Source organism: Arachis ipaensis, chromosome B07 (assembly GCF_000816755.2).
Source record: "Arachis ipaensis cultivar K30076 chromosome B07, Araip1.1, whole genome shotgun sequence".
NCBI classification, from domain to species: domain Eukaryota; kingdom Viridiplantae; phylum Streptophyta; class Magnoliopsida; order Fabales; family Fabaceae; genus Arachis; species Arachis ipaensis.
The window spans coordinates 52,317,664-52,327,727 of NC_029791.2; positions in this window are offsets into that span (position 1 = coordinate 52,317,664).

Genomic DNA, 10,064 nt, shown 5'->3' on the forward strand with positions numbered 1-10,064 from the left:
CGAGTGCTGGGCGTGCTGGGCGTAGTGACAGACGCAAAAGGATAGTAAATCCTATTCTGGTACGATTGAGAACCTGCAGATGATTAGCCGTGCGGTGACAGCGCATCTGGACCCTTTTCACTGGAAGGATGGATGGTAGCCAGTGATCCACCTCAGCATTCAAGAGAATCCAGAAAGTCTAAACCTTGTCTGTGGTATTCCGAGTAGGATTCAGGGATTGAATGACTGTGACGAACTTCAAACTCGCGAGTGCTGGGCGTAGTGACAGACGCAAAAGGATAGTAAATCCTATTCTGGTACGATTGAGAACCTGCAGATGATTAGCCGTGCGGTGACAGCGCATCTGGACCCTTTTCACTGGAAGGATGGATGGTAGCCATTGACAACGGTGATCCACCAACACACAGCTTGCCATAGGAAGACATGCGTGCGTGAATCAGAAAACAGAGGAAAGCAGAATTTCAGAAGACAAAGCATCTCCAAAACTCCAACATATTCTCCATCATTGCATACAAGTATAATTTGTGTTCTGCCCTTTTATTCCTTGCAATCAAATTTGATAAGTGAATTATTTTATTGTTTTCCTGACTAAGAGTTACAAGATAACCATAGATTGCTTCAAGCCAACAATCTCCATGGGATCGACCCTTACTCACGTAAGGTATTACTTGGACGACCCAGTGCACTTGCTGGTTAGTGGTACGAGTTGTAAAAAGTGTGATTTACAATTCGTGCACCACCTGGCAACGGTGCCAAAAACTTGATACGTGAAAATTAATAATTCTCACATAACCGGCAAGTATACCGGATCGTATCAAGTAGTAAAACTACCCGAGTGAGGTCGATCCCACGGAGATTGGTGGATTAAGCAACTTTACTTAATTGGTTTTTTTAGTTAAGAAAACATTGTTTTGATTTCATGAGATTTGAATGCTTGAAAGAAATTTCAAGGAATTAAATGACAAGAAATTTAAAGAACTAAAGTAATGGAGGCGAATTAAATGATTGAAAGTAAATGACGGAAACTTAGATTGTAAGAAACTTAAATGACATAAAAAATAGATTAAATTTCTTGAATGTAAAAGGGAGTTGGGTAAGTTGATTATCATTAATCCATCCGGGTGGCAAGCAAGATGAATTCTCAATGAAGTGCTAAGTTCTCCTTCTAGACCCACTTAATTGAGCACTAGTCCAACCTTTGTATCTCATCTTTGATGTGTCAACCAAAATGAGCCTTGATTTGTAACGCCAACCACAAAACATCCTTTTCTTATGCTTTATCCCACAAAGTTTCCTAAGTTGACCATCCGTTTCAAGCAAGCCATACTCAAGTGGGACAATAAAGCTAATAGAGATGACTTTTACCCATTCAAATGTAGAAGTAGATGACAACCTAGGTAAAGAAGCTTCCAAAGATCTTGACAAAGTGATACGTGAAAATTAATAATTCTCACATAACCGGCAAGTATACCAGATCGTATCAAGTAGTAAAACTCACCTGAGTGAGGTCGATCCCACGGAGATTGGTGGATTAAGCAACTTTAATTAAATGGTTTTTTTAGTTAAGAAAACATTGTTTTGATTTCATGAGATTTGAATGCTTGAAAGAAATTGCAAGGAATTAAATGACAAGAAATTTAAAGAACTAAAGTAATAGAGGCGAATTAAATGACTAAAAGTAAATAATGGAAACTTAGATTGCAAGAAACTTAAATGACATAAAAAGTAGATTGCAAGAAAGTAGAGTGCTGAATTGTAGAGGGCAGAGAAGTAAATTGCAAGTAATTAAAACTGAATCTAAATAGCAGGAACGTTAAATTGCTTGAATGTAAAAGGGAGTTGGGTAATGGGTATTAAAAAATAACTAAAGAACAAAGGAAATGAGAATTAATGATGGAAGAGATCATTAGGGGTTAGAGATGTAAATTCTCATGAATTGATGATGATCATCTCCTTCTCAATCATGGGTATAGATCCATGGCAAATTGTGAATAATTGAATTCCAATCTCTTGGTAACTCAATTTCTCATCAACACAATCAATTGCCACTCTCATGATCTAATTGTTCATGAGAAGAGATGAAGCTCATTAACTATTCTTTCAAGCCACACAATTCCCAGGATCTCAACCAAGGGTGATTACATCTCACATACCAACCCAAAGTGTATTGATCAAGGAAATTATGAAAGAATGAACTCTAAACTGAATTATGTGACTCCTTTCTCAAGTTTATCATATAATTCACATAGATTCAACTTCTCTCTCGATGGTGATTGAATCTTTGAAGAACAAGACTTTTCTCTTGGATGAACCCCTTGAATTAAGAAGGAGAAGAAGAGTTATCAATTCATTCAAATAAATAGAGCTTTTCCCCCTAATGAAAATGGGGTTTAGTAAATCATAGCTCCAATTCAACAACAATTGCAAAGATGAAAATTAAACTAAGTGTAGAGAAGAATGAAGAAGAAGAAGTTCTTAAAACTGAAAGTTCACGTCCAAATAAAACAAAATTGCTTTCTGGTATCTCCTCTCTTCCAATGCAGTAAAAGTAAAAGTAATTAAAACTAGTATAAAGGTAAAAGTGTCCAAGCCCCTTAAATTACAGAACTCTTCCCTATTTATACTAGTCTTAAAACTCATTGAGAGGTTCTTAATTGGGTTAGCAATTTGGGCTTTTTCCTGTTGAATTGGCTAGCTCATTAGAGTGGAGTTTACTGGCCTTTGAAGAGAACAGAGAGAGCAGAGCTTGTTCTCATCAATTCTGGCCCATTGAATGGCGTTACTGGCAAACACGCCAGTGTTGTAGCACGTTGGCAACATGATTGTGATTGTCCTGGGCTGGTAGCTTGGGCGTTGCTGGCCCAAGTTATTGCCAAACACTTGACCCTCTCCTTCATGAACTCACTTTTGATGCTCAAAGTTGCCCCTGGTTTCAGCTTCAATCCTCTGCTTCACTATAGACTATTATACATCGTTGGAAATCTCTGATTGTCCTCTTTCTAATACAATTGAAATCGTCTCAATTGGATCTTCCTAGATCAAGTTATGCATCATTGAAGAAGGTGAAGTCAGGCTACCATGGTCGCCGGTGTTGTTGCTGAACACGCTCCTTTTCAGCACGTTAGCAATGTGCCAGCCCCTGCCCCCTTGCTCCATGCTTGCTTCCTGGCATTGCCATTACACACGCCTATGAACCCAGCGTTGGAAATGTGATTGAAGCTTGGAATTGCCCTCCAAGACTGCCTTCTAGCTCTAAACCTTGCTTGCAACGTTGCCATTAAACACACCTTTAGAATCTGGCGTTTGCAACGTGCTAGCCTCCTTCCCTGGACCAAGCTTCCTCCTTGGCGTTATCATTGGACACGCCAATGCATCCTCAGGTTGGCAATGTGCTAGCCTCCTTCCCTGGACCAGGCTTCCTCCTTGGCATTATCATTGGACACGCTAATGCATCCTCAGGTTGGCAACGTGCTCGAGCTCTCTCCAGGGCTACTTCCTTCCTCTACGCTTTGCTTCCTGGTGTTGCTTTAGAACATGCCTTTGGAACCCGGCGTTAGCAACGTGCTCGAGCTATTCTCCAGGCTGCTTCCTTCCTCTAGGCTTTGCTTGCAACGTTGCCATTGAGCACGCCTTTAGAACCTGGCGTTGGCAATGTGCTCAAGCCTTCCTTATGGCTCCAAACTTTGCTTGCTACGTTATCATAGAGCATGCCCATGTATCTCTAGGCTGGAAATGTGCTTGAGGGTTTAGAACTACTCTCCATGGTTGCCTGGCGTTATTAGTGAAATACGCCTCTAGGACCAGCGTTGGCAACGTGCTCTCCAGGCTGCCTCCTTCCAGGCTTTGCTCCCTGGCATTGCCACTACACATGCCAATGAATCAGCACATTGGCAATGTGCTCGAGCTCCTTCCTTGGACCAGAACCTTTGCCTCAGACGTTGTTGCTAAGCACGCTTTCCATTTCTCCCTTTGGCAATGTGGGTAGTCCTCCAAGATTGCCTATGTTGCTGGCGTTTCCATCAAGCACGGCCATGTATCCTGGGTGGGCAACGTGCTCGAGTGGCTTGATATCACCCTCCAAGCTCCCTGGCATTATCATTGGACACGCCAATGTATCCTGGAGTTGGCAACATAGCAACCTTTATTTTCCAGCCAAACCTTGCTCAGTTTGCTTCTTGGCGTTGTTGCCAAGCACTCCAATGTAGCTCCAAGTTAGCAACATGCACATTGCTCTTTTTGAAGGAGTTGTTAGCCACTTGCTTACTTTATTCTTGCTTCAATGCCTTCTTGTTTCATCACCTATCATTAACAAGGGAAATTGCTTCAAAGTCTTACCAATCCATGTAATCAATTTCAAGAGATTCATTCATACTCATTCATTTATGCATTCCTTGAATCATTTACATGAATTTGGCTGTAATTAACCTAGTCCTTGGTATTTTTATGCATGGGAGTAAAACTCATCAAAGTGCTTGTTTATTTCAAAGATAATGAATGAAAATAAGCTAAAACTAACTAAACTAGCTAGCTAATATAGCAAATATGCGAATGCATCACAAAGCGTATTCAACTCCCATCCTTCTTTTTCTAAGGACCCCCACCTCCTCATAAGGTTCCTCAATTTCAATCCTTTGTTCATCAATTTCATCTAACTCTTCTCCGTCACTCAAATCATAAATGGAAGGATGAGAGAAATCTACCTCCACATTGCTTTCTATTTCACTAGGAGAAGGTTCTTTAAGTTCAAAGGATTCACCACCAAGAAGGTTTGATGCATGATCTTCATCACCAAGGGAACTCAACTCTTGCTTCATTCCTTCCAAGTCTTCATTCAAAAATTATTTTGGAGGTTGTGCACTCTCCTCCTCAACATCAAATTCAATCTTCTTGGAGAAATTTTCTATGACTCTAGATTCCCATAGAGGTTCCGCATCTCCTGAGTCTTTAACCACTTCTTCCTCTTCTTTAACAATCATAGGTTCCTCCAATTGTTCTAACACAAAGCACCATTCCTCATTTTTCACTGGAGTTTCCAATCTCTCCTTCATGCTATGCTCTTCCTTTGATTCTCCACATGTAGCCATGGGAGTGCTTGGAGTGTTCAAGCATTGGGAGGCTAATCGGTTTACGAGTTCTAGTACCTCCCTTTGCATTTCTCTTTGCCCTTGAGGAATGAGGCAAAGGGTTTCATCTATTGGAGACTGGGGTGGATAGGAGGATTTATTATTTTGGAAAAAAGGTTCATAATAGGAAAGTGGTTCTTCTTGGTAAGGGTATGGAGGTGGTGTGTATGGAATTTGTGGTCCTTGGGAGTAATTGTATTGGAATGTGGATGCTTCTATGGGTTTTCTCTCATAATGGTCACAAGGATGAGGCAAAGGTGATTGGTTATATGATGGGTGAGGGTCATGGAAGGTGTTTGGTAAAGAGGAGCTTATGAGTATGGTTGGGGGCTATGTTGAGGATGAGGCTCATAGGTATATGGTAGTGGTTGTTGACAATCACAATGAGGATTACCATATCTGTTAGATTGATATGCATTAGGAGTGAAATTATACCTATAAGAAAACGGAGGAGGTTGTTGTCACGAAGATTGAGCATATGCTCGAGGCTCCTCCCACCTTTGATTGTTCCATCCTTGATGCATATTCTCATTGAAATTCCCATTTCCTACAACATAGTTGTAACCAAACTCATAGCCAAAAGGGTGAAAATTCATAATAGCAGAGACAAAAACAAAAGGCACAAAAATAAGGAGATAAAATCTAACTACTAACTCAAACAAGCAAACTAACAAAAAAGAAAACTATTCCCAATATTAACATATGTACAATAACCAATAACAAGGCACACATTTGCAATCTCCCCGGCAACGGTGCCATTTGATGAGAGGAATTTTGTTAGTATAGAATTTCTCAATGAAATCTCGTTGCAAGTATAGTTTCTAAACCAACAAACAATTCTCAATCAAAATTTTGTTTGTTACAAGTACAAACCCCAATAAAAATAACCAAAGTATTTAATCCTCGGATCGTCTCTCAAGGAATTGCAGGAAAGTGTTCTTATTATTGGTTATGAATTGTATATCTTTGGGGTTTTGGAATAAGGGGCAAGAAACATAAATGACAAGAAAGTAAAGAAAACTCAAATAATAAAATGGTCTTGGCAAGGGTTGATGGTTAAGGATTTTTATCCTTGTCACTAACCACAATATGATAATTATAAGGATCAATCCCATTAAGTCATCCTCTAACAAGTGAATGAAAGTCAAATAAGCTACATCAATCCTAATCCATAAGTCCTAGCCACCTCACTAATTAACTTAGTGAAAGCTAGGGTCAATGGATACCAATTATCAATCGCTTGGACATTAGCAACTCAAGTTCACCTAAGTTACCATCCCAAGCCAAGAACACAAAAATCTACTCTAACATCCTTCCAAGCATTTAATCAAACACTTGGAAGGCATAAAAGGAAGGCAAAATAAAATTGCAAGAAATATAAATCTACAACTACAGATTGCAAGAAATTAACAACAACAAAGCAATTAAACAATAAAAGAAATCAAACATTAATTGCATTAAAGAAAAATAGAAGAAACAAGAGTGCATCAACAACAAAGTAAACAAATACAAGGAGTAAAATACTACACTAGGAAAGGAAAGGTATAGGAACAAGAAATTGTGAAGGAAAAGTAAATCAAGACATGAATTGAACCTAAATCTAAAAAAAATCCTAATCTATATCTAACCTAATTCTAGAGAGAAGAGAGAGCTTCTTTCTCTAGAAACTAACTAAAGCATGATCAAAACTCTCCTCATTGCTTCCCCCCGACCCCTCTTGAATTCAACATGTAATAGCCTCAGAAATGAATTGAATTTGGGCTTTGGAAGCTCAGAAATCGCCCCCAGCTTTTTCACTTTAATGAGGTCACGTGCGAACTACGACGCGTACGCATGGGTCACGCGTACGCGTCATCTGGCATTTTGCTTCTCACGTATACACGTCATGTCACGCGTACGTGTCGCCATGCGACTTCATATCCACGCGTGTGCGTCTGTCACGTGTGCATGATGTGAGAAAAATTGATGTTATAGAATTTCACAATTGAAATCTCGTTGCAAGTATAGTTTCTAAACTAACAAACAATCCTCACATCAAAAATTTGTTTGTCACAAGTACAAACCCCAATAAAAATAACCAAGAGTATTAATCCCGAGTCGTTCTACCTAGGAATTACAATGAAGTGCTTTATTATTGGCTATGAAGGAATATTTTGGGGTTTTTGTAGCAAGAGACAAGGAATGTAAATAACAAAAGAAATAAGCTAACAACTAAGAAAGCTCTTGGCAAAGAATGAGAACTAGAAGTCCTATCCTCATTATCATCATTAATTGTGACAGGAATTGTCCATTGCTCCCACTCAGTTAACCTCTAACTATGAAGGAAAGTCAAGTGGATACAATCAACTTGAGTCCACAAGTCCTAGTCAAATCATAGTGAAAGACTAGCTTTAGTGGCATTCAAGTCAACTAGCAACTTCCAATTATCAATCAACAAAAGAGTTTGATAACTCAAGAGTCTCCAATTACTCAACTAAAGCCAAGAGGAGAAAAATCTACACTAAAATCCAACCAAGAATTTTATCAAACACTTGGAAGGCATAAAAGGAAAGCATAATAAAATGACAAGAAATATAAAATCTAACACTACCAAATACAAGGAAATAACAATAACAAATCAATTAAACAATAAAAGAACATAAAATATGAAATTGCATTAAAGGAAATTAAAATCAACAAAGTGCTCATAGACATGAAAGTAGAAAAATGGAAGAAATTAACAAGAAGAACTAACAGAACAAAGATATAGCAATAGGAAATTGAAAGGAAAAGTAGATTAAAACAAGAATTAAAATCCAGATCTAAGAAGAGATTTGAATCTACTCTAACTTAATTCTAGAGGGAAGAGAGAGCTTCTCTCTCTAGAATTCTAACCTAAAACATGATGAAAACTAAACTATGACTACTTGGTTCATCCCCCTTCAATCCTTGGGTTCGATACCATCAGAAATGAGTTGGATTGGGCCCAAAATGCTTCAGAAATCGCTGGCCACGAATTGCCTTAAGTGAGTCACGCTGCTCCTGCAACACGCACCCATGGGTGACGCATGCGCATAGCCTAACTACAAGGAAACTATGGCATAGTTTATATCATTTTGAAGCCCCGGATGTTAGCTTTCCAACACAACTAGAACCGTCTCATTTGGACCTCTGTAGCTCAAGTTATGATTGTTTTAGTACAAAGAGGTTAGGATTGACAACTTAGCGATTCCTTCATTTCTTCATGAGTTCTCCATTTTTGCATGCTTTTCTTCATTCCTTCAACCCAATCTTTGCCTTCTAATCTTGAAATCACTTAAACAAACACATCAAAGCATCGAATGAGAGGAAGACGAAATAAATTTAGCAATTTAAGGGCCTAAAAAGCATGTTTTCACTCTTAAGCACAATTTAAGGAGAATTTGCAAAACCATACTATTTTAGTGAATAAATGTGGGAAAAACTGATAAAATATCCCAAATTAAGCACAAGATAAACAATAAAATTGGGGTTTATCAAATCTCTCCACACTTAAACCAAGCATGTCCTCATGCTAAGAATAAAGAAGGACAAGAAAAGGGGATATGAACATTTGTTCAATGCAAAGAAACTAGATGAACCTATCTACATGTATGCAAATAAATACAAAGTGATTTTACCTACTTGGTCAAAAGTAAATCAGTCTCCAAGAATATATATGAGCAAATAGGGAAAATTTAGTATGACGATTCATGAATCCCACCAATTCAAATATAAAAAATGAAGTTCAAATTGACTTGCAAGAAGAAAGCTCATGAAAGTCGGGAACAAGAAATTGAGCATCGAACCCTCACCGGATGTGTATCCGCTCTAGTCGCTCAAGTGTATAGGGTCTATCCACTCAATTCTCCTCTAATCATGCTTTCTAAGATTTGTTTTTCATCTAACAATCAACAATTATTCAATGCATACATATATATATATATATATATATATATATATATATATATATATATATATATCATGAGGTCTTTTCATAGGTTGTAATGGGGCTAGGGTGAAGGTAAGGATGAATATATGGTCAAGTGAGCTTGAAATTTGAATCTTTGATTAACCTAAGCTCTCACCAAACACATATAACAACCTATACAATTCTGATACAATGCCTAGCTACCCATGATTCCCACTTTTTTTTCATATACTCATGCATTCTCTTTAATTCACATTCCATATGCATTGTAATTGTTACTTTACTTTGGGGCATTTTTGTCCCCTTTTTATTGCTTTTCTTTTTCTTTTTTCTTTCATATATTTTTTTCTTTTTATTTTTCTTTATTGTCATTTTTTTTCTTTTCAAGCTAAAATATATACAAGAGCATCAATGCATATGGTTTAACATTTAATACATGAGTATGTACCCAATACCCAAGATCTTCAATGAAAATAAAAACACACTCTTACCTCAACCAATGTCCTAAGTTTCCCCACACTTGAATGATACACACTCACTAGCCTAAGCTAATCAAAGATCCAAATAAAGGACATTTATTATTTTTCGCTTTAAGGCTTGTAATGTGCTAATATTAAGAACAAAGTGGATTAAATAGGCTCAAAATTGGCTAACAATGGTTGATGAAAGGTAGGCTATTTGGATAAGTGAGCTAAATGAAATGATGGCCTCAATCATATATATGCATTCATACACAAAATAATGGACATAAAGAATCCAACAAATCAAGGATTGCAATCATAGAGAGAGAATAATCACACAAGAAGGAGAAATAGTGGTTATAAGATGTAACCACACAATTGGGCTTAAAACTCACATGCTTATGTTCTTAGCTCAAAAACCATGTTCCAGAATAAATTCTTTAAGCAAGTTCAACAAAAAAATTTTTCAAATTGGTAGGGCGCCCTAAAAATAGTTTTCTTGAAAAAGAAATCATCACCCTAACCAAGTAGTCCTAATAAGAAAGAAGTGGT